The sequence below is a fragment of the Neovison vison genome, chromosome 5, assembly GCF_020171115.1.
Source record: "Neovison vison isolate M4711 chromosome 5, ASM_NN_V1, whole genome shotgun sequence".
Taxonomy (NCBI): Eukaryota; Metazoa; Chordata; class Mammalia; order Carnivora; family Mustelidae; genus Neogale; species Neogale vison.
The window spans coordinates 156433584-156456749 of record NC_058095.1 but is presented as its reverse complement, the minus strand read 5'-3'; the positions used below and the strand labels follow the sequence as shown (position 1 = coordinate 156456749).

The 23166-nt window shown below is 40.5% G+C and overlaps 1 protein-coding gene and 1 pseudogene across 3 annotated transcripts in view; one reads left to right on the top strand and one right to left on the bottom strand.

Annotated features, from left to right (window-relative positions):
• Positions 1 to 23166, bottom strand: part of PCCA (propionyl-CoA carboxylase subunit alpha) — a 402014-nt gene that overhangs the window by 108979 nt on the left and 269869 nt on the right. The gene's annotated exons all lie outside the window — the stretch shown is intronic.
• On the top strand, positions 2567 to 2730 carry LOC122908019 (annotated as a pseudogene).

Genomic DNA, 23166 nt, shown 5'->3' with positions numbered 1-23166 from the left:
CAAATAAACTTTTTTTTTTAAATATTTTATTTATTTATTTGACAGAGATCACAAGTAGGCAGAGAGGCAGGTAAAGAGAGAGGGGGAAGCAGGTTTCCCCTGGAGCAGAGAGCCCGATGCGGAACTCGATTCCATGACCCTGGAATCATAACCTGAGCCGAAGGCAGAGGCTTTAACCCACTGAGCCACCCGAGCGCCCCACAAATAAACTTTTTTTAAAAAATTCTGAAGTTAAAATGTTGACAATATGAAGCACATAACTTTCCTAAAATTTACATCCAATAACTTTGCTAAATTACTGGCTTCGACATTAATTTCTCAGGTAAAACATGATAAAAATAACTCAAACATTCTTGTTCAACTTTAATAATGATTCCTAACATTCTAATATAAACTACAGGACAACCTGAATACAGATCTTAAATTGACAGAGAAAGGGTAGGTTTTCTTTATCCTGCTCCCCTATTTACTAAAATATTTTCTTATTCCAAAATATAGTCATGATACCTCTACTGCCCTTCCAGAGAGAAATGAGATGCTTGTTTTCTGAAAACAAAAGGAGACAACCATTTTCATAAGTTTCTTCTTTACCGCTATTGCCCTGGAAACAGTCTTTTATTTCTCTCCCAAATAGATAACGTAATAATGACAAAAACATCAAAAGGGATTAGACACAATGATGGTGAAGATCTGTTAATCTGTCACAAAAGACTGTATTAAATATGCATGTGTTATAAATGTAATTAAATATATCTCAAAGGATGTGAATTACAAAAACAAATTTTAGGTACTGGTCTACAATCAGCCAGGGTGACCAGTTTCTCTTTAATTATCGCCTCATTAATTGATCAGTAACAACTGTAATTTCAGTTGTATAGCTTTTTTAAAAAAATCCTACATTATTTTGCCCACACTTTAATTATAGTAGTAGTTTCTTTTGGATTGGTGTGATAAGGTCATTCTCTGCAGTTAATACTGTAAATTACATCACAGCTTAGTGAATAACTGTAGGTAGAGGAGTTTAACATAAGGAACAAGTGAAACTACCTTTTCTTCTACTCAATCTATGAAATTATGGCAGAATTTTGCATTCTCTCTGTAGATTTGTGGTTTTTTACATTTTTTAAAAATTTCTTTTCAGTGTTCCAGAATTCACTGTTTATGCACCACACCCAGTGCTCCATGCCATATGTGCCCTCTGTAATACCCACCACCAGGCTCACCCAACCTTCCACCCCCAAACCCTCCAAAACCCTCAGTTTGTTTCTCAGAGTCCACAGTTTCTCGCGGTTTTTGTCAACAGTCAGTATGCCTATATTTGAACCTCGGGTTTACAAGCTGCCTAATTGTTCCCGTCTCTGTGTCCTCATGTGTTAAATCTGTGCTCGCGGAGTGCTTATGCGGAACAAAGTCAAGCACCGAGACCAGTACCAGGCACAGAGTAAGTCCGCAGCAAATGCTGGCTGTTGGTGGGCGTTCAATACAGTGATACTATGCCCTCCCCCCACAATAACGATTATTCTGGATCCATTTTTCAACAGGCCTACTTTTGCTTCTTCTTCCATTCATATCTCCTCCATTTTTATCCTTTTAATTTCATCTGATTTCTACTAGTATTTCTTTTGCTTTTCCAGTGCGTTTCGCTATCAGAGATGCCCCCCAGCGAAATCCCAGGACGTTAGTTACCAGTTTACTCACACAAGACCTAAGCGGGCTGTGTACTGCTCTCACAGCAACGACTAAGCCCTTCTTCATCCTACATTCCCCTACGCTGCGACGGTGACATGCCATTTCCTAATCCTACCTCCTTTATCTCATCTGTGACTCTGCACTCTAGTTCTACCCTTAGAAACACGACTGGCCCTAATTGTTCATTTCTCCAGGCCAACAACAAATATATTTGATATTCTATCTTCTGTGATCCTACCTACCGAGGATTACCCCCAGTCCTGCACTCTCTTCTGAGCTCCTGTGGCCACTGGTGATATTATTGCTAATACATATACAGAGATATTTATTATCTCTTTCTTTTACTACAATAGCAATAACATGTATTTGGTAGTTTTATGCTTCAATTTTCAAATTGTAGTAGTAAATTTGTTGCATCCCGCCCCCTCAAAAAGGATGTATTTTATGTCCTTAAAACTGCTCATGAATTACAGATCTAATAATAGAATGTTTTCTAAGCATGAACAATAAAACTTTTTTGTCATGGTAAGAAGTGAGATACTGGAATTGATTCCCAAGAATTACTCACCAAATCCTCCCACTGGATATAGTAACAACCAGCCTTTTACTCTGTAAGTCCCAATTATATCTCAAGAAAAACCCTAGTAAAAATCTATATATTAAGTTGATCACAGTTTTTCAAAAGGCACACTTGGAACAAGGCAGTAGGATTGCTTATCAGCTCTATAAAACACTGGCGTGACTGTACTGGTACAAGGTAAGGCTTACAGAGTCTCCACGATTTTTTCATTGCTTCTTACAGGAAAACGGTACTATCCATTTCTGTCATTCCAATGAATGGGCTGGGAAAGTATTTCCCTTTACACTGTTCCTTCTTAGCTTTGCGCAGTGGCAGTATCATAGCCAATGAGGTTTATATGAGGCACGATTATTGCTACATTGTTCCTTCTTGTGCGAAGTAATTTTGAATGTACATAAAAAATTGGGGCGCCTGGGTGGTTCAGTCGGTTAAGCGCCAACTCTTGATTTTAGCTCTGGTCATGATCTTGTTAGGGTTGTGAGAACAAGCCCCAGGTCAGGTACCACACTTAGCCGGGAGTCTGAAGACTCTTTCTCTCCCTTTCCCTCTGTCCCTCCCCTCATTCACGTGCTCTCTAAAATAAACCGTTTTTTAAAATGTACATAAAAATTGCAGCAACAGTGCCTCAAGCTCAGATTCCCTAGTTGTTAACAATTTTTGCCAGTTATGATGTCCCAATGTCCCCTTAATAGCCCAGCTGCAATCCCAAGAACACGGATGCCCTCTGTACAGTATAACCAGCAAAATCGGTGCATTAGTACTGATCTAATTTTACCATCAGAACCACAAACTGTATTCAAATATCCACAAACGGCCCCAGTGATGCCCATTACGCATCTCCTGCATCTAACGTACGCTCCTGCATCTAGCAGGCACGTCTCAATGGTCTCTGTCGACCCGGATCAGTTTCTTAATTCTCATGATCTTGACATTTTTGAAGAGTATAAATCAGTTACTTTGTAGAATATGCCTGAATTCAGAAGAATGTTTCTCAGGATTAAACATTTTTACCAGGAACTATACAACAGTGATACTGGGTTTTCTTCAGCATCATACCACGAGGTCCATGGTCAATGTGTCCCATAACCACGGAGGTCATACCCACTGGCATATAAAGTACTATGTGCATCTACATCTGTTTCTGAATCTACCTCCAAAAACCGTGAGTTCACCCTGATCTCTCTCATTACCATCCAACACTGCTGGGTACATTCTAACCATCCTCCGTGCTGTATCTGTTACTCCCTTCTCTGACAGTAAGACACCTGCCTTCTACTACCCACCTAACTAATAAGTCTGCCACTTTTTTTTTGTTTGTCCAACATCCATATGTATGTAAATATATATATAAAATCTTCCTTAAATATATTTCACAGTAATTCAGAAAGTGTATATTAGAAAAAGAATGTGATATTGCTTAAACTATAAAAAAGGTCAGGGGCTCCTGGGTGGCTCAGAGGGTTAAAGCCTCTGCCTTTGGCTCAGGTCATGATCCCAGCATCCTGGGATTGAGCCCTGCATCGGGCTCTCTGCTCAGAGGGGAGCCTGCTTCCTCCTCTCTCTCTCTCTCTCTCTGCCTACTTGTAATATCTGTCTGTCAAATACATAAATAAATCTTTAAAAAAAAAAGTCAACTGATTGACACTAATGTGGATTTAAAAAAAAAAAAAAGGAGGTTTCTCTTTGGAGAAAAAAGGAACAGTGTGTTACATGATCAGTGCAGAAGGGTTTGGGAATTTGGGACGCAGAAAGACCTGGTACTCCAAAAACTAAAAACAAACAAATAAATAACAGTAAAATCATCAATTGATAGCATGCATGATATGTGTCCAAAAGTACTCCAGAAATTTTTAAAAGGTGAACATAGATAAAATAAGAAGAGCACATGGTACTCATTGTACTTGTCTTTCAATTTTGTGTATACTTCAGGTTTTCCACAGTAAAAAGCTTAAAAACATAGACTATGAGGTCAGGCCAACTATTTGGACAGCCATACTTGGTATCAAAGAATTCTAGTCCCTACCCGTGATTAATTATCAAGCCAAGGTGGCCCCAGGCAGAGACACTTTCCAGACGGACTCCTATCCCAGGTGGCGTTGAGAGAAGCAGACACATTCTAAAAGATACTCCGATTACTGAGTTTTGCTTTTTTGACCCCTTCTCTTCCTCTTCCCACTACTGCTGACTTCTCTCTCGCATATCTGCCCAAATTCTCTTAGCAACTACTGAGCAAAGGTAAACCCTTTCTCTTTCTTTTCCTATTAGGGACCCGTCCAGACAGAAAACCTTCCCAAAGCCCAATCAGCAGTTAACAACAATTCTATTTCCTTCCATTGAGCAGTTAAAGATGTGGCTTTATCTTACAAGTTTTCTTGGCTCAAAATCTCCCTAGGCCTCTGGTTGCTTAATAATTAAAAATTTAACTTCTCAGCAGAGCCCTCAAGGTCCTCAGAATTAATGGTGTCAACCTAGCAACCATTCTGATTTTTCCTTCCCGCTCTCTCTTAGAGACAAGTGTGCACCAGCTCTTTACCGAGTTTTATTCTTACTATTTGAACTTGAAATAGTCAAGTCAGCCTAACAGCCTTCTCCCATGCATTCTTCATTACCTACTCCATATGCTACTGACTCTGTCAAGTTTGCTCCCGACTTCCTGCCTCAGGCCCCCCAAACCCACCTCTACCACCTCCAGTCTTACGCTCTACTGCATGGAGTCTTTCTTTGACTTTCTGTAACATTCTGAATCTCTATGCACTTATCAAATTATGCATTATATTACAGAACAGTACTGTATTGACCTCAAAACCTCCCAACGAAACCAGAAGCTCCTGAGGACAGATTAGTGTCTTCTTCTTTCATGTACATCATGAAGAGCTTAGCACGGTGCTTTGATGTTGAGGACTGACAGATCTTTGACATATATCTATTGTATTAAAAATAAAAATTATCAGCACGCCTGGGAGGCTCAGTTGGTTAAGCAACTGCCTTCAGCTCCGGTCCTGATCCTGGAGTCGCAGGATGGAGTCCGCATCGGGCTCCCTGCTCAGTGGCGAGTCTGCTTCTCCCTCCGACCTCTCCCTACTTGCATGCCCTCTCTCTCTCAAATAAACACATAAAAACAAAAATTATCAAATTCACTGAGATAGAAAACCTAACTTTTATTTATACATTTGTTTATTTGGTAGCTAGAGCTACCAAAGCTAAGCTTTTTAAGTTAAGTATCACAACATAAAGCAGACAAAACCAAAATTACTTGCTTTCATGTAGCCTTAATGTGTGTTATTCAGATAAGTAGCTTTTATCTTAGATTGCTGACCACTGACAATATAGTTCTCATTCAAAACTCTCCAGGACAGCTTTTGGTAAGACTAATAAAGTAACTTTTAAGTAAAAGTATTTTTATTTGCGACGACATAGATAGAAGTAGAAGGTATTATGCAAAGTGAAATAAGTAAGAGAGAGACAAATACCATATGATTTCACTCATATGTGGAATTTAAGAAACAAAACAAGATGAATACAGGGGAAGGGAAGGAAAAATAAAATAAGATAAAAACAGAGAGGGAGGCAAACCACAAGAGACTCCTAACTCTAGGGAACAGAGGGTTTCTGGGTGGGGGAGGGGTAACTGGGTGATGGGCCTTAAGGAGGGCACGGGAGGTAATGAGCACTGGGTGTTACATGCAACTGATGAATCACTAAATTCCACCCCTGAAACTAATAATGTACTCTACTTTAACTAAACTGAATTTATTTTTATTGTGTTATGTTAGTCACCATAAAATACATAATTAGTTTTTGATGCAATGTTCCAAGATTCATTGTTTATGCACCACACCCAGTGCTCCATGCAATACGTGTCCTTAATACCTACCACCAGGCACACCCTACCCCCATCCCGCCTCCCCTCTAAAACCCTGTTTGTTTCTCAGAGTCCACAGTCTCTCATGGTTCATCTCCCGCTCCAATCTCCCCCAATTCACTTTCCCTTTCCTTCTCCTAATGTCCTCCAAGTTATTCCTTATGCTCCACAAGTAAGTGAAACCATATGATAATTGACTCTGTCTGCTTTACTTATTTCACTCAGCATAATCTCTTCCAGTCCCATCCATGCTGATAAAAAATTGGGTATTCATCCTTCCTGATGGAGACATAATACCCCATAGTATATATGGACCATATCTTCCTTATCCACTCGTCTGTTGAAGGGCATCTCGACACATGAAAAAATGTTCATCATCATTAGCCATCAGGGAGATTCAAACCAAAACCACACTGAGATACCACCTTACACCAGTTAGAAGGGCCAAAATCAACAAGACATTAAACAACATGTGTTGGAGAGGATGTAGAGAAAGGGGAACCCCCTCTTACACCGTTGGTGGGAATGCAAGCTGGTGCAGCCACTTTGGAAAACAGAGTGGAGATTCTTCAAAAAATTAAAAATAGAGCTACCCCATGCCTTGCAATTGCACTACTGGGTACTTAAAGTTATTCCAATCATATATATATACTCCATTAAGCCCTTTTACAATCACAAAATCTACACAGGATCTAGTGTATCAGAGAGGAACATCCCATCCCCCACACACACAAATTTAACATAGCTCATTTACAGAAAGAGAGAGAGAAAGAATTTCAAAACAAATAAAAAATGCCACTTAAAATTCCATCCCATTCCTAGGTTTCACTTTCATGTCCACACAAATAAAATTATCTATTCAAATTGTTAGATAAATCCTTTTCATTCTGATGACTGCGAACAAAGCAAGACCATTCCATTATTCCTAAAACTGTGCTACCAAACTGAAAGGACAGGAAAACTGGCACTTTTCCAGGAGCCCTGAAAAGCAGTATGGCTAATGTAATATATCAGTTTGGATAGCAGTTACAAGAAATAATACACCTATCATGGCCAAAGAAAAAGCTATGGAGCAAAGGGAAGAGTGGACACTGACCAGGAACAGCACAAGAAATTAACGAGCAAACTGCATGCATTCTTGAGGACCTCCGGAAATACAAACTGAAACAGAAATACTGACATCTTTATATTTTAATTTCTTGGAAAGCTGTAAAAAAAAATCTGAGGTGTTTTAAGCAATGATACTTTGAAATCAGGCTCAACTCAAATCAATTCTCAGGACAGATTGGAAGGATGGAAAAGCCGCAACAGTCTGAAAAATTTGGTTTCTCCAACTCTTACTAGTCAAGGATCGACATTTCAAACACCTTCTACAAAGTTTACTAATACTTGATCATAATAAATCTCAAGGGGACTTGGCTCAACAGCAGAGTACAAAATTTACATAAACTACTCATCTATGTAATAACCGGTAGACAGAAGGAAGGGTGACGGTAACTGCCTGCAGCACTGAACTTTCCAGCAAATGCCTCGAGTAAGCACCCCTCCCCAGACATCCCTTTGCAAAACAGCCCTTTGGGCCAACGAAGACTTGACTTTATTTCTAACACTGGTAATTCTAAATTATTTTGGGGTGGAAAGTGGACCAAAACACACAGAAATACCTACATGACCAAAAACATAAGCTAAACAATACAGTCATGCCCTCTCTTAACTAAAGAAAAATACTTCATGGAAAATATTTCTATAGGAGAAAAACACACCATTACCTCTAGCACAAAAAAGGTAAGATCAATCATTATGGAAAACCTAAAATTGTTAACCCTTCTGTGAGGGACCATTATCGGAATAAGCATAAAGATCCAGCCTAGTGACAAAAAATTCCATACAGACAGTCATTCCTTTCAATTAAGAAACTATCTTTAGAAAGCTCCTATTAAAATGCTCACTGCCTAGAAATTAACTCATTTATATACGAGCACACAGATTAGTTCCTTAGGTAATACAACTCTCATTTTAGGGTCATTTTTGATAAAAGGAACTAGGAAAAAAAATTAAAAGCAGGTACTGGGAAGGAACTGGCGAGTACAGAAGACCTTACCAAAGCAGGGCTGAGATGACTGGCACATTAAAGAAACAAAAGAACAACCCTTCTGTAACGGAAAATTTCAAACAAGTACATCAACAGCGAGAAGAGCTTAATAACCCCCACAGTTCCAGCACCCTTGTTCAAAACTTTTCCCCTTCAAGCTAATCCTGTCTCTCCTCCATCTCCACTACTCTGTGACTATTTAGAAGCAATCCCAGACTTCTTGTTCTTTCATCCATAAATTCGATATTTTTTTTTCTTAAGCTGAGCCTAAAGTACTATGACCTGCACCAAGCTTTTGGTGACAAATCAATCAAAAAATTAATCTAATATTCAGTAACAATAGTTAGCTATCTCCTTTTTCTTCCACACATACTTTGGTGTCTTCGAGCCCAAGGGGAGGGGGAGGTGGACAGGGAGCAGCGGAGCAGGCAGAGCTGTAAAAGGTTACCTGAAAAATAATCAGTAATCACACACTGCGCATCGTGCATTCTATAATTTCTATTCATTGAAGGATGAGGTCAGAATGAAGTGTTCCCGTTAGTCTGGGTCACAAAAGTAATTCAAGATGCATATAAAAATGCTTATTATCATTCAAGTTCTCTAAACCCATTCAACCATTCAGCCCTTTGCTTTCTGATAAGACTGCCAACAACTATGCCAATTAGTGTCAATTGCGATGTTCGCTTCTGTAGCATGTGCACCTGCCTACCAGTTAGCTTAGTGGGCAGAAAGAAGTGGCCGATGGTTACAAGTTTCAGCAACACTAAACTCTCTTCATTCACACTGGCACGTCTACAAATACACCAACTGGCTTTTTTTTTTTTCCCCCATGTATTTTGCAGATCTGTTTCTACGGAGGATTTCTTTTATTTTTGGAAGGAGAGCAGGTTTAGCCATTATATTTTAAACTGTAACAGTAACAATGTTTTAAAAACCTTAAGTTTCATAACTAGGGAGAATCGAATCTATAATAAATATAGGAGATTACAGATTTGCTTCAAAGTTTCACAAATGCTAAATTTATGCATCATTTAAACACATGGTTATTGGGGTGCCTGGGTGGCTCAGTCGCTAAGCATCTGCCTTCAGCTCAGGTCATGATCTCAGGGTCCTGGGTTGGAGCCCCGCATTGGGCTCCCTGCTCAGCAGGAAGCCTGCTTCTCCCTCTCCCACTATCCCTGCTTGTGTTCTCTCTCTCGCTGTGTCTCTGTCAAATGAATAAATACAATCTTTAAAAAAAAATTAAAAAATAAACACATGATTATTAAAAAAAAAACCACAACACCTATTCGTATCTTGAATGAGACACTTCTCAATTTAGAACAAGATTTTTGATTCAAATTTGTCTTTTAGAATTGGCCAAATATTAAAACATGTATAAAAGAACAAAGTGTAACTAATATGGAAGAAATCACAGATATCTGGAATCTGATATTAATTACATGTCATCATATTAAAGTGTATATTTCATCTGTCCTTTTGAATTCTTAAGTAATTGTTCATAATTAAAATGCAGGCAATACTTCTGAAATATCCAGAACAAAATATAATCGCTATTTTAACCTCAGATCAAATGCTACACTTTGGTTATAATTAGTAACATAGTATTTTTTCCAAATTTCACAATCGAAGTGAACTGCATGTCGCTGATGAAAGCTACTGGAAGTAATACAGTGGTTAAACACAAAGTGCACTACTAAAGAGAAATAAAAATTGCATGTCAATATCTAAAAGTATGGGAGATGTATATAGTGTAGCACATTCTATCTAGTGTCATTACTTAAATTACTACTTTTCCTCAACAATCTATTCTCCAGCTCTAGCAAGTAGAATAAATGGTAATTTTACCTGCCAAATTCCGCACAAAAAGGGACAAGCAACTTCATTAACAGAACAATGCTTTCAATATGATTTTTTTTCCCTCTTTCCACCCAGTGCCAAATAGTAGAACAATTCAAATCAAGAAATCTAAGCAATTACCTCCTCTTGTTGAAGTTTTACATGGTTGAATAAGCAGATGATACACACAGAATGCTAGCAAGAATATCCTCCCCCCGGAAGTCAGTATAGGTCTCGTACTGCGGCTTCATTCCAAGCTGGTATCCTATCCTCAACAAAGAGGAAACACCTCCCGTTGAGGTAAAATTCTCAAGCTGTGGTGGACTGTGGTGTGGTATGAATATGATCATTTAAAACCCAAAGGAATCGATTAAACCTAGAAGACCTGATTTAGATCAAATTTTTGGCTAAAACATCCATTACTGCATTCATTACTGACTGGATGGGGACATCCAAGCAGGAGTGTGGACTTCAACACAACAGACCTTTCCTTGGTCTTTGATAAACTAATGAGCACCACAGCCACTGCCGGCGATCTCCCCCATCACCCGCTCTTACACTTCTTGGTGTTTAAGAGCTGGCCATAAACCAACTCACAAATTCTTCTTAACTGTGTTTTATATCTGATCATAAAAACAATAGGCAACAACTCTTCTACTAATCATGCTGAACCTCTATGGTTAAAGAGATACATTTAAGCTAGTTCTCAAAGAACCATCACTAAATTTTAAAAGCTACACACAACAGTTTTTGCTCAACTGGGTAAATTTGGTAGCTACACACAAATTTGCCTATGGTTATTTACAACAGAGCATTGTGCTGGGTTTAATCCCCAGCTGGTTTCCTTACTCTTGTTCCATATGACAACCACATATCACACATCCGAACACAACCAGCCGTTTTTATAGAAAGCCAAGTGACAAAATGGGGAAACAGCAATATACGGCCACCGTCACACTAGCACGATAAATATGGCTAAGCGCAAATATACCCACGCAGAGCCGTGCTCCAAGTCACCTGCATCAAATTTTAAAATTTTAAGCAATATCTACTCTGGGGGGGGGGCGGTTCAAACACTGGGTTAGAAACAAAAGGCATAGTTTGTTTTATAATTTCCTTCTTAGAAGTAAAATACCTTAAAAAGAAAAGAAAACACCGAATCAGAAGAGAAGCTCCAATGGTAGGAATACCCAGATTATGAATGCCCCTTGGTTTTCTTTGTAGCTGTCTAACTTCTGTCACTTGATCACAAAAATTAGACTAAATAAAAGGGAACACGCACTTAGTGCCCAATACCAATCAGGTATTTTAATAAGCACTAAACTCACTGAATGCTCAGAGCAATCCTACAATGGAGAGGTTTTTCTTTTTCTTTTTCTTTTCTTTTAAAGATTTTATTTATTTATTTGACAGAGATCACAAGTAGGCAGAGAGGCAGGCAGAGAGAGAGGAGGAAGCAGGCTCCCCACTGAGCAGAAAGCCTGATGCGCGGCTCCATCCCAGGACCCTGAGATCATGACCTAAGCCGAAGGAAGAGGCTTTAACCTACTGAGCCACCCAGGTGCCCCGATGGAGAGGTTTTTAATCCCATTTTATAGAAGACACATCTTGAGGCTCAGAGAAGTTAAAATAACTGCCCAAGGCTTCAAAACTAGCAAAGTAGCATATCCAAACCCAGAATGATCTGATTACACCTCAACTGAGCCACTTTAGGTATCTGGAGATAAATCCATTTGAAGGGACAATCCAGTAGCAAGGATCAATACACACACACACACACACACACACATATAAATATATATGTGTATATATAATAAATATATATATATTTTTTTTTTCTTGCAAAAAATGGTCACTCTAACAACTGGTATGGTGATTCCATGATGCCTGGAGTTTTAACGGACATCAGTAGAGTCCACGGAGAAGACAAAGGCTCTACAGGGAGAAGGTACAGATCCCCTAAAGAGTCTGATCCCCTCAGCCCTGCAAGCCTGGTAGTGGGGGGAGGAGGAACTGCAAGCTTTTTGGCCTATCTAACCACAACGGAGTCCTAAGGGAGGGTGGGGACCACAGCCACTGGCCTAGGAGTCTCACTTGACAAAATGTCCCCAAGACGAATCACAAAGTAGCGTGGGATTACCTCTGTAACTACTCCCTAGGTATTCTGTTCTGGCCTCAAAAAGAGCTTCATAAAATTAAATGAGTACTAAAATCCCACCCATGAATATGAGACTCTTGGAATATTAACCCACATTGACAAGTCTTGCCAATGTGTGTGTGTACATCAATTTTTAGTCTTATCTTTATAGCTTTTCACAAATTTCTCATGCAATGGCAAAGAACTGCTTGCAACATAAAAGTTACTCTCGATTCTCTTAAACAGCACGTTGTCTCTGTTGGGGCGGTAAGGGGGAGATGGTCCCTCGAGGGCTTACTACCTGCCAGCCCCTGTACGCGAAACATTACATACACTTCCCTCATCTGACTTCTACAAGACCCGGGAGAACACTAACCCTATGTCATACGTTGGAAAAGGAAGGCTTGGAAAAGGGAAGTCACTTGGACTGACCGCACAGCCAGCAACGGCAGGACTGGGACAGAAACTGAAGTGCATCCATCCTCCTGCTTTAGGTTTTCCTGAGTCCTGGAGCCCATCACAGCAGCGGCTGGAAGAGACTCAGGAACCCCTCCACGCTTACGTAACTGCTAAGTGACGGGTAAGGAGGTTTATCTGTCTTTGAAAATGGTTGTTTTCCATACGGTATTACATTAGTAATGCCCCACCACCCACTTACCTAGCCCCAAGCTAAACCTGGTAGTAAACGCTGACAGTTAATTTCTATAACTGAAAATCATGGAGGAAGAAAACGATTGCCTATGTTCCCCTATAGCCAATGTGACTGATTTTTCTTTTTTTTTTTTTTCTGATGTTTCTTTTTTATAAATGGCCCAGTCTGCATTAGAGAAAGCGTGGTAACTGTAACATGCTACTTATTATCTTCAAATGTTACAAATAGGATTCCCTAACAAGTTGTCTTGCAAATTGATATTAAAGAAAATTCACAGTGTTTTGTCCTTTGTATTTGACATTTTATATTTTTACAAAGATTTTTAGAACATCTGGAGGAAATACAGACTGTGAAACCATTTAACACTGTACTAAAGGCAGAACCCTTAAGAGAACACTTAAATAAATCATATTGGTAATAATTTTAATTATTAAATTTACTAAATATAATGAAATATTCCTGATCCACACGTCCATAATTTTAACACTAGGACTTCCTCCAAAAGAGTATCAAGTCACCAAACATGTAATAAAAGACACAGAGATCAATTCCCAACTGGTCTGGTGAATAACACAGGAAAGAACGGTTATGGCAAAGAAACGAGGCAGCAATACTGAAACAAGACACCGGAAGAATTTGTGGCATATATTGCTATGCATTTTTTCAGTGTGATCTGTGGCTATGGGACAATCTTAAGCATGAATGTCTAAATTAATTTTGTCTTTCCACAAAAAGAAAAAAGTAGTAAGCTAAAGAGGGTTTTTTTGTTTGTTTTTCTTAGGATTTCCTTTTTTAACAAATCAGGATGCTAAAGCAAGAAAAACTTGTAGAGATGAAATGCAAACCTGTGCCCAGGAGTGAACCGCCTGAAAGCCCCTGAAGCACTTCATCCTAAATACAATGAATGACCAGGATTCTGGGAGGGATCACAAACCCCTGAAATGTAATTAGAATCGTGGGCACAGAAGATAAAAGGGGCCTTCATGATGAAGCATGCCAGACCCTAGACACACTAGCTGGGAAAAAAAGAGAGAGAGAGAGAGAGAGAGAGAGAAGAAAAAGCATTATTTTCCGGCTAAATCCAAGTCACTACTCTAATGAAATGTGAAGACGTAGGGATAATTTTGTGAAGGCCCCAAATATTACCAGTAGGATACAGTTTTTTAGAGAGATAACTTTACTATGGAGAATACGCTTTGATCCTCTCAGAGGATCATTGAAAGCTTATCACAAGCCACGCACTCTAGGGAGAGTAAATCAAAACACGATTACTACTTGAATTCGGGCAACCCTCATTAGTTGATTAGCTCTGGTCTTGTGGTTCACGTTGTAAGCTTCTCAAACAACTGCCCTACTAACATGTTCAGTTACTAGTTCTCACCGTATGCTGTCGTTCCCATTTCGGGCTCGAAGACAGAGTCTACAGGTTCACGCCACCATTTTGGTTCACGCCTCCCATAAGCAAAATAGGCCAACACGCAGCTGCTCAAACAGTCCGACAGCGCCAGAGCTATTCCCCAGATCTCAGACTTCCCCCAACACCCAGCACTGATACAAAAGGAGCCTCGGTGAAGAAAGCTGTGTTTTCTTAATAATAACAGTTGTATAAACAGAAGGTCTTCTCAGTTAAAGGGAAACCAACATCAAACAGCAGTAAAACATAGAACCCTAAAGCCCTCTTTCTTTGAAGAAGCCCGTTTGAAGCGAGGTGTTTCTAGTTATGGGTGAATGAAATGAGAATTCGGTTGCAACCAGCGGACACCCAGTCCCAGGAAGGGCTAATTAAATCCATCTGAGAAGCGCGTCGAAACCGCCTCACACATTTCAAAGGCAGGCACTAGTCTGCCTTCTGCAAAGACATCAAAACCCTCAGTCACAAATGACGCACATCGGGACTCTACGACAATGTTATTTTTATGGACTACAAAGCTCCATAAGAGTAACGTTACGAGTTTACATGGTTTCATTACCAAAAAATCAGAGTTAAGGCCGAACGTTTTTACTGCTATCTGAAATTTCTTCCCGGCCTCCAACTCTATTTTTGTACATCTTTCATGAGCCCTCAAAACCAGAGAAGATACATCAATATTTCAAGTGTTTCAAGTATTTGTTGGCTGGAAGGAGTTAAAAGTTAGTAAAAAAAAAATTAGCCGTGGCTGCACAGTTAACTTTTCTCCTGGGGGCGGTGGGGAAGACACAGGATTCTGATGTGAAGACTCCTGAGTAGTTTAATAAAAGCCACAGAAGAGCTCAAAAAAAAAAAAAAAAAAAAAAAAAAAAGAAGAGCTCAAAAATTTAAAAACTTGTTGATTTGACAAAAATATTCCATTTAACAGCCATTATTTGGACTATACAGTGGTAAGAGAAAGTTATCGTCAGATCAGGAATATTATCCCAACATAATAAAGCAGACTTAAGTGTCTATCCTACCAAGACTTTTTAACTTTCTGCACTTGGTTATAGTGGGCTCTTAGAATCCTATTAAGCGATCACATCTTTTTCTTAAGGAATGCTATTAGATGTGAGGGTAGGCAACAAGCTCTCTAAACAGAAGAAATTCAATCCTTCAACTTTTTGCTGGTTTTCTTCGAAATTAACAACATCCTCACAGTTGCTAAACTTGAATTTCTCCTCACTATAGAAAACCCAGTAAAAAGAGAAGGACCAGCCATTAGGGGACCTGAGGCTTCTGGCTTTGCTCACCTAATAACTTGGGTGAGGCACTCAGTCTGGTCTAGGGAGCTGGTCTAGGGGAGTTAAATACTTGTAACTTCTAGAAAACAGTATGGGCGTTCCTCAAAAAATTAAAAAACAAACTACTGTATGATCCAACAACACGACTTCTGGGTATTTATCTGAAGAAAATGAAAATACTAACTCAAAAAGGTATCTGTTCTTCCACGTTCATTATAGCATTATTCACAATAATTAAGATAAGGGGAAAACCTAAGTGTCCATCAATGGGTGAATGGATAAAGAAAATGGGTACCATGCACACATGCTTACATGTGCCTGTGCACGCATGCATGCGTGCGCGCGGCCACACACACGCACACGGAAGAATATTATTCCGCCATAAAAAAGAAGTAGCCTTGCATTGTGCGATGACACAGATGAATCTTGATGCATTACGCTAAGTGAAATAAATCAGAAAAAGGCAAAAATCACAGGATCTCATTAAATGTGGAATCTTACAAAACAAAGTGAAACAAGACAAAATACCACATACACAATGCCAGAGATACAAAGAATGGACTGGTGCTTGCTAGGGGTAGGTGACATGGGAGAAGGGGGTCAGAAAGTTAAAAACTTCCAGTTATAAAATAAATATGCCATGCGGATGTAATATACAGCATAGTGACTACAGTTAATACCATATGTTCCGAGTTTCACAAGAAAGAAAAACGTACCGATGCATGGGGATGGATGTTAACTGGGCTTGCTGCATATACATTAGCACAAAAACTATCGTTAATCATAATCGTTATGTTAGATGCCAGAAACTACTGTCAATTGTATCTCAAAAAGGGTATTTAAAACAAAAAAATTACATACTCAGCCCAGAATTATTTAAAGTTAGGCAGTGAAGGTAAGCAGAGGGGAAGGAACAGTTTTGTGCCCAGCCTACGGGGAAAGGCAGTCATTGCACGGCAGACCCAGTAGGCAGAGCAGCGTGGCCGTCTACGCCAGCCTGAAGGAAAGCAGCTAACGCCACGCCTTGATCCCTGCATCTCAGTTCACAGAGACTAAGAATACGCATGTTCGTTTATTACAAGCCTCTGAACAGGAACATGCAAATGCCCCACTTCTGTGCTACCCTTTTCGCCCCAAGAAAATTTGGGGCATACCATGACCGTTTAGCAAATTAAGTCCAAAGGAAAGATTTCAATTCAAAGGACATTACATAACAGAGAATAATTTCTGGAAATAAATATACACTGATGTATTACTGAAAGAGAAAAACAATTAAAGAAAAAAAATACTTTTTCTAAATCCTGACATTATTATCTAATTTAAAAATATTGCCTGGAATCATATACTTAAGAATCTGTATTCAGTAACAGGTATTACCCACAAATGAAGCTGATCTTAGCATTAAAAAACGTCAGTTATACAAACTCTTAATGAGAGAGAACACACTGAGGGTCACCAGAGGGGGTGGGGGGGATACGGATCTAGGGATGCACCTGTCAAGCGACGAGGACTACTAGTTGTATGAGGTGTTTGATCACTAAATTCTACACCTGAAGCTAGTGTTCCACTGTATGTTAACTGGAATGTGAGTGAGAACTTGAAAAAAACAGGAGAAAGTAGACATTTAATTCACATGGGTCCCAATTATAGTGCTGGAAACATTAAGTATAAAAAATTGGGGGGCACCTGGGTGGCTCAGTGGGTTAAGCCTCTGCCTTCAGCTCGGGTCATGATCTCTTGAGTCCTGAAATCGAGCCCTGCATAGGGCTCTCTACTCAGCAGGGACCCTGCTTCCCCTCTCTCTGCCTCCCTCTCTGCCTACTTGTGGTCTCTCTCTCTCTTTGTCAATTAAATAAATAAAATATTTTTTAAAAAATTGGGGTAGCTGAATGAATATCAAATCTAAAATACCTTCCTAAATTCCAAACAAAACTAACATGCACACTACAGCTTTAATGTATTCCATGTCACTAATCATTTAGAACTGAATAAAATATATAAAATGTGTAAACAAGTGCAGTTATAAAAGCTGTTGGGAGGGGTGCCTGGGTGGTTCAGTGGGTTAAGCCTCTGCCTTCGGCTCAGGGCATAGTCTCAGGGTCGTGGGATCAAGACCCGCATTGGGCTCCCTGCTCAGCAGAGCCTGCTTCCTCCTATCTCTCTGCCTACTTGTGATCTCTGTCTGTCAAATACATAAATAAAATCTTAAAAAAAAAAAAAAAAAGCTGTTGGAAGTTGGGAATGTCACTCCACGGAATGTCTATCTGAGCGGGCCAGCTGCCCTCCCACCGCAGGGACATGCCGTTCCACGGAGCTTCAGCTCCCTCTCGTGAAGCCACATCCGGGGCTCTGCAGTTTCCACTGTCAAGGCATCTCTTGGTATCATTCAAGCTGTTGATTTTTGTCCATGTCCAAATATAACATTAATTTGGCTATCTTCTTCTAGTCACATAGATGAAACCAATCAGCTTGAATGTTCCCTAGCTTTGCTTTTTAAGAGACTGAAGTCATGTTCTTCTTGGTAAAGGGCAAATGCCTTTTTTAAATTGCTTGTTTTTGTTGCTTAAAAACAAAAAACAATTTCCTATTACTTTGCTTTTCCTGAGGCCCTGAGGAAATCTGAACTATTATTAGAATAGATTAATCAAACTTCTTGTATCCTAAAAAATTTTTTCCTAATTTTATAAATCTAAAGTTTTATTTGTCCTAACAATGATTAGATAACATTCTGTAAAAAGGTACTTCACGTTGGTAATGCAACAGTTAACCTCTTAAGTTGCAAACTTTGCTAACAACTTCACTGAAAATTTAATGAAATCTAAAATTCAAAAAATATACATACTTTTCAATGTAAAGATTTTCAAAGCGTCCAACCAAAATATGCAGTGGATATTTATCCTGCACCTGACTGACTCATAAAAATGTTTTATTTCTTCAAAAGCAACTTTCTAACAAAAATAATGCTTTTCCTCCCCACCCTCTCCCCCCCAGTATCTTGGGAGGCGGTAGTGAACCTGTTCTCCTTCACGTGGGCACACAATAGGACTGCATCTCTCATCACCTAAAGCGGAGGGAACAGTCACATGATCTGCTTTTGCCAGTGGAATGAAAAGAAGGAAACAAGCTGAAACTCTAAGGACTAAGGCACGACACCGTTCTCTTCCTTCCCTTTGTTGGAGCAACTAACAGCATGGCATCCTGGGCCTCACAACGAGGAAGCACCGCAACAGACACACAATGGACATCCAGTGTGTGGAAGAAACAAACCTAAGTCCCTGCAATTTCAGGGTGGCTGTTATTACAGGACCCGAAAGGCTACACAAGGCATATTCTGAGTGATGTTACATCAGTGGTGTGGGTTTTTTTTTTTTTTTTTTTTTTTTTTGCTTTCCAGCAAAGTCCTATGTGAGCAAAAACAAAAATCACCTAATGGTATATTAAGATTCATCTGAGTCTGTAACTAACGTCAGTGACATTAAAATGGACCTTTAGGAAATGATCTTTTAGAAAACATCCATCATTCCTAGACCGAAAAACAGACTGAATCTTGGCTGTTGAAACTTAGTCCAAGGCAAAAATTCACTTTTATTGCTAATAACTTTTTTAAAAGATTTTATTTATTTGAGAGAGAGAGAGAGAAAGCATAAGCAGGGAGAGCAGCAGAGAAGACAGTGAGACGCGGGCTCCCTCGGAGCAGGAAACCCAATGAGGGGCTCGATCTCAGGACCCTGGGATCATGGCCCGAGCCGAAGGCAGACACTTAACAGACTGAGCCACCCAGGTGCCCTGCTAATAATATCACTTAAAGAAAAGATGTTTCAGCCTATTAATTGTATAGGTGAGTACAATAATCACAGGAAAAATAAAATGGATTTAAAAAATAAAGTTCAAAGCCAAAGTTCTTCACTGTGTTAAGTTCCAGAGTGAAGGGACGCCATATATATATTTTTAAGATTTTACTCATTTGTTTGACAGAGAGGAGCACACGACAAGGGAGGGAGCACAAGGAGAGGGAGAAGGAGAAGCAGGCTTCCTGCTGAGCAGGGAGCCCAATGTGGGGCTGGATCCCGGGTGATCAGGACGGCCGGCTATCACTGAGCGCGCTCTCCCGGCTGCGGCAGGCCTACACTGCTCCACACTCCTCATGGGCTTGGCCATGGCTTTTGCTCTGCGCAGATACACTTTGTGCGCGGCGGCGATCAGACTATAAATGTGTTTGCATGATACGACTCGCCCTCCCGTTCTCCTGTCCCATTTGATGAAAAAGCTGAGGTTGGCCGGCGGGCTAGACCCAAGCCCAGCGTCGTCAAACCGGACAGCCCAGGCCAACCTAAGCCGGAGCCAAGACTGAAGCTCACAAAAGATGGCACAGCCAAACTGTGACAACGACAGGGATTCAGTGGGGTTTTTTAAGACTACTTTTGTTTTTAAACTTTTATTTGAGAGAAAGAGAGCATGCACAAACACGGGGTGGTGGGGGGGGTGGGGAGCAGGAAGGGCAGGGAGAGCCTTAAGCAGATTCCACACTGCGCAGGGAGCCCTCAGCAGGGCTCAATCTCAGAACCCTGAGATCATGACCCGAGCAGAAACCAGGAGTCTGTCCCTCAATCGACTGTGCCACCCAGGTGCCCAGGGGTGGGTTGGGGGGCTGTTTGGTTTACCCTACAACGAGCTGATACTCTAACCTTTCCTTACACTTCCTTACATAAAGGCAATCACTTGTAGGCCCTCCCATTCTGGAGGCGCTTTTTTGCAGACCCATACAGGAAGGACAACGTGCTTGCCATGTTCTCGCGAGAAAGGCCAGAAAACACTGCATTTGATGTAGTAATTAATTAGAATAATGTATCTGATGGCAAATAAAAATCTCTTAAATTTTAAACCTGAGAATATTCCATTAATGAATAAAAAGAACAGTCTCCCCTTTAATGATACTTAGTGATTCTACAGTTTTAATTATACTACATACCTAAATCCAGTCTGAATGACTTTCAGTTTTGAAATGAAGAGAGCTTAACCTTGATACCTGGAATTACATTTCCTAGGTGCTGAATTTGTAAGAAATGAAATCAGTCTTTTCTTTAATCATAACGAATTAAACTGGCAAACACAATGGCTGAATTTGAGATCCTGTTATGTAACTAATTGCTTGAGAGCATACAAAAGGCAAGTACCAGGGCAGATCAGCCTGCATGTGACAGATGTAATATCCTAATTTATCAGCTGAAGCCTCATGCTACCATCAGGGAGTGATTTTTCAACTCTCTACCCCCTTTTCCTTCCTTCCTTCCTTCCCTCCTCCCTCACCCCGCACCCACTCAACGTTTCCTGAGAAGTACAAGTGGTAAACATGCCTGGCCCTCATTTCTATAAAGCTTAGATGTCAGTGTAAAGAGACTGCAATTACACAAGTGGGCAAAGAAATAAAGAGAACTGAAGTTTACAATAAGTGTAACGAAGAAAATAAACACTGTGATATGATAGCAAGTAACTACTAAGGGCCCTAAAACTTATTCCTGCTTCTCCATGTAAAAACAAGAATGAAGACAAAACAAAACAAAACAAAAAGTCTTCTCATGCCAGAATCAATGAGTAAAAGAAATTGATATAAAATGAGTTGACCAAAAGTATGATAAATTTATTCATTCCTAATGGTGGTCAAAGTACACAGTCTATTAATTCATAAAACATCAATTTGAACACAATTTAGGCTTTCAAAAACTCTTGATCAAGGGCCTCTTCCAGAGCAGACTTTAGAAAACGCTCTAACAAGAGATGGTGAGATAATGAACCACCTCCGAGTAAAATCAAAACTCCTGGTTTAAAAGGCCCTCCGGGAACCGTGTGTGTCCGCTTTGCCCATCATTAGCTGGCCGGCCCTCTCCTCCCCGCGCCCTGCTTCAGGCACTGCTCTCCTCATGATCAATTATTTCTGCTAAATCCAACAGGCACACCTCAGTTTTCTTCTTTTTTGGTGACTTCCTAATATTCACTGGCATCCCTGACCTTTCCGCCTTCATAAAATACTTGCTTAAAACACAAGATCTTAATACAAAGGCTTAGTAAACCGTACATGGGTCTATCTCAAACACTGCCAACAACATGTCCGAAATCCCAACCAGCTCCCCTGTTCTACTCAACCGACCCACCTTTGTCCTTGCCGCCCTCAAGAGACAGACAACCTCCGTGAGGAGTGAAACATCATCTGACTCGATTCCCGTTGGTTCCCCAGGACCTACGTTGTGGAGGAGGAGCTCAACGAGCAGCTGATAAACTAGATCACAACTGGGAGAATGGATGTACACAGGCCCTAAGCAGATCAGAACTCATCGCATGGGGGCGCCTGGGGGGCTCAGAGGGTTAAAGCGTCTGCCTTCGGCTCGGGTCATGATCTCAGGGTCCTGGGATCGAGCCCCGCATCGGGCTCTCTGCTCGGTGGGGAGCCTGCTTCCCTCTCTGTCTCTGCCTGCCTCTCTGCTGCTTGTGATCGCTCTCTCTGTCAAATAGATAAATAAAATCTTTAAAAAAAAAAAAAAAGAATTCACCTCATGGCTGGGTCACTCAGCAAAGGCACGCATAACGGTTCGCTTCACTGTCCATGGATAAGTAAGTGGGAGGGGCCGGGAACATAAAATGAATAAAATAACTTTTAGGAAGTTGTTGTGGTAGAAATGTCAGCAGCGCCCTTCACAGGCCACGAGACTACAAAGAATTACTTATAAGTTCATAAAGCGGAACTGACACAGCCTGGATGCCTGTGTCTGGAGTAAAACTCCAGTTTTACTCTAAATAAAATGCTTTGGAAAGTGGCTGAAACCAGGGAATAACACGAAAAATCACCAAAAGTCTTAGTGACCATATCCACCAACTCTAATACGACAACAAACAACGCCATACAGTGATTTCCATGTCCAAAGCAACTGGATTTTAGAACTAATGTTTTCTTCATTTGGTCACATGACAAGTTCCTCGACTCTTAAGCACAACATGACAGTCACTCAAGAGGGTCCAGGTGCAACTGTGCACCCAATTAGACAAGCAATTTTCCAGATTACATGGGCAGGAGCCTCCCCTTTTTATGAAAATTCAGTCCTGTGGTTCAGAAGTACAGAGCCTTATGCACTGAGCAAGGGTGCGCCTGGCAAGTAAACAGGTCAAGCTGTGCAAGGTTACTCTTCAATTTCTGTACAACCTCATTTACCTGACCCCCTGCTATCAGACGTCAAGCTGATCTGAAGGAGCTGGTCTCTTTTTGTGGTTGTTGTTGTTGTTTTCCCCTTTGGAGTTGGCTTTGAAAGGATATTCTTTAGCTTGAGGTAAAGAAGTCACACTGCAAAGCGAGTCACTTGAGGGCCTTCTTCCTTAACGCAAGAGGAGCAGAAAAGAATTCCATTCCGCCCCTGACATGTCAGGACCGACCAGATCCAGATGAATTCTGGGACCCTGAGCAAAACTTCTGCAGTGAGTTTTCACTCCTTTTGCTATCAGGAAGACATACCTCTCTCTGGCTCCTCTTGATAAGTAACCTCTGCGCAGCGGACACGTATGAGGAAGGAAAAAACAGAAAGCTACTGGAGGGGCCATCCAGATCTGTCTGACTCAGTTTCCTCTTTCTCACCCA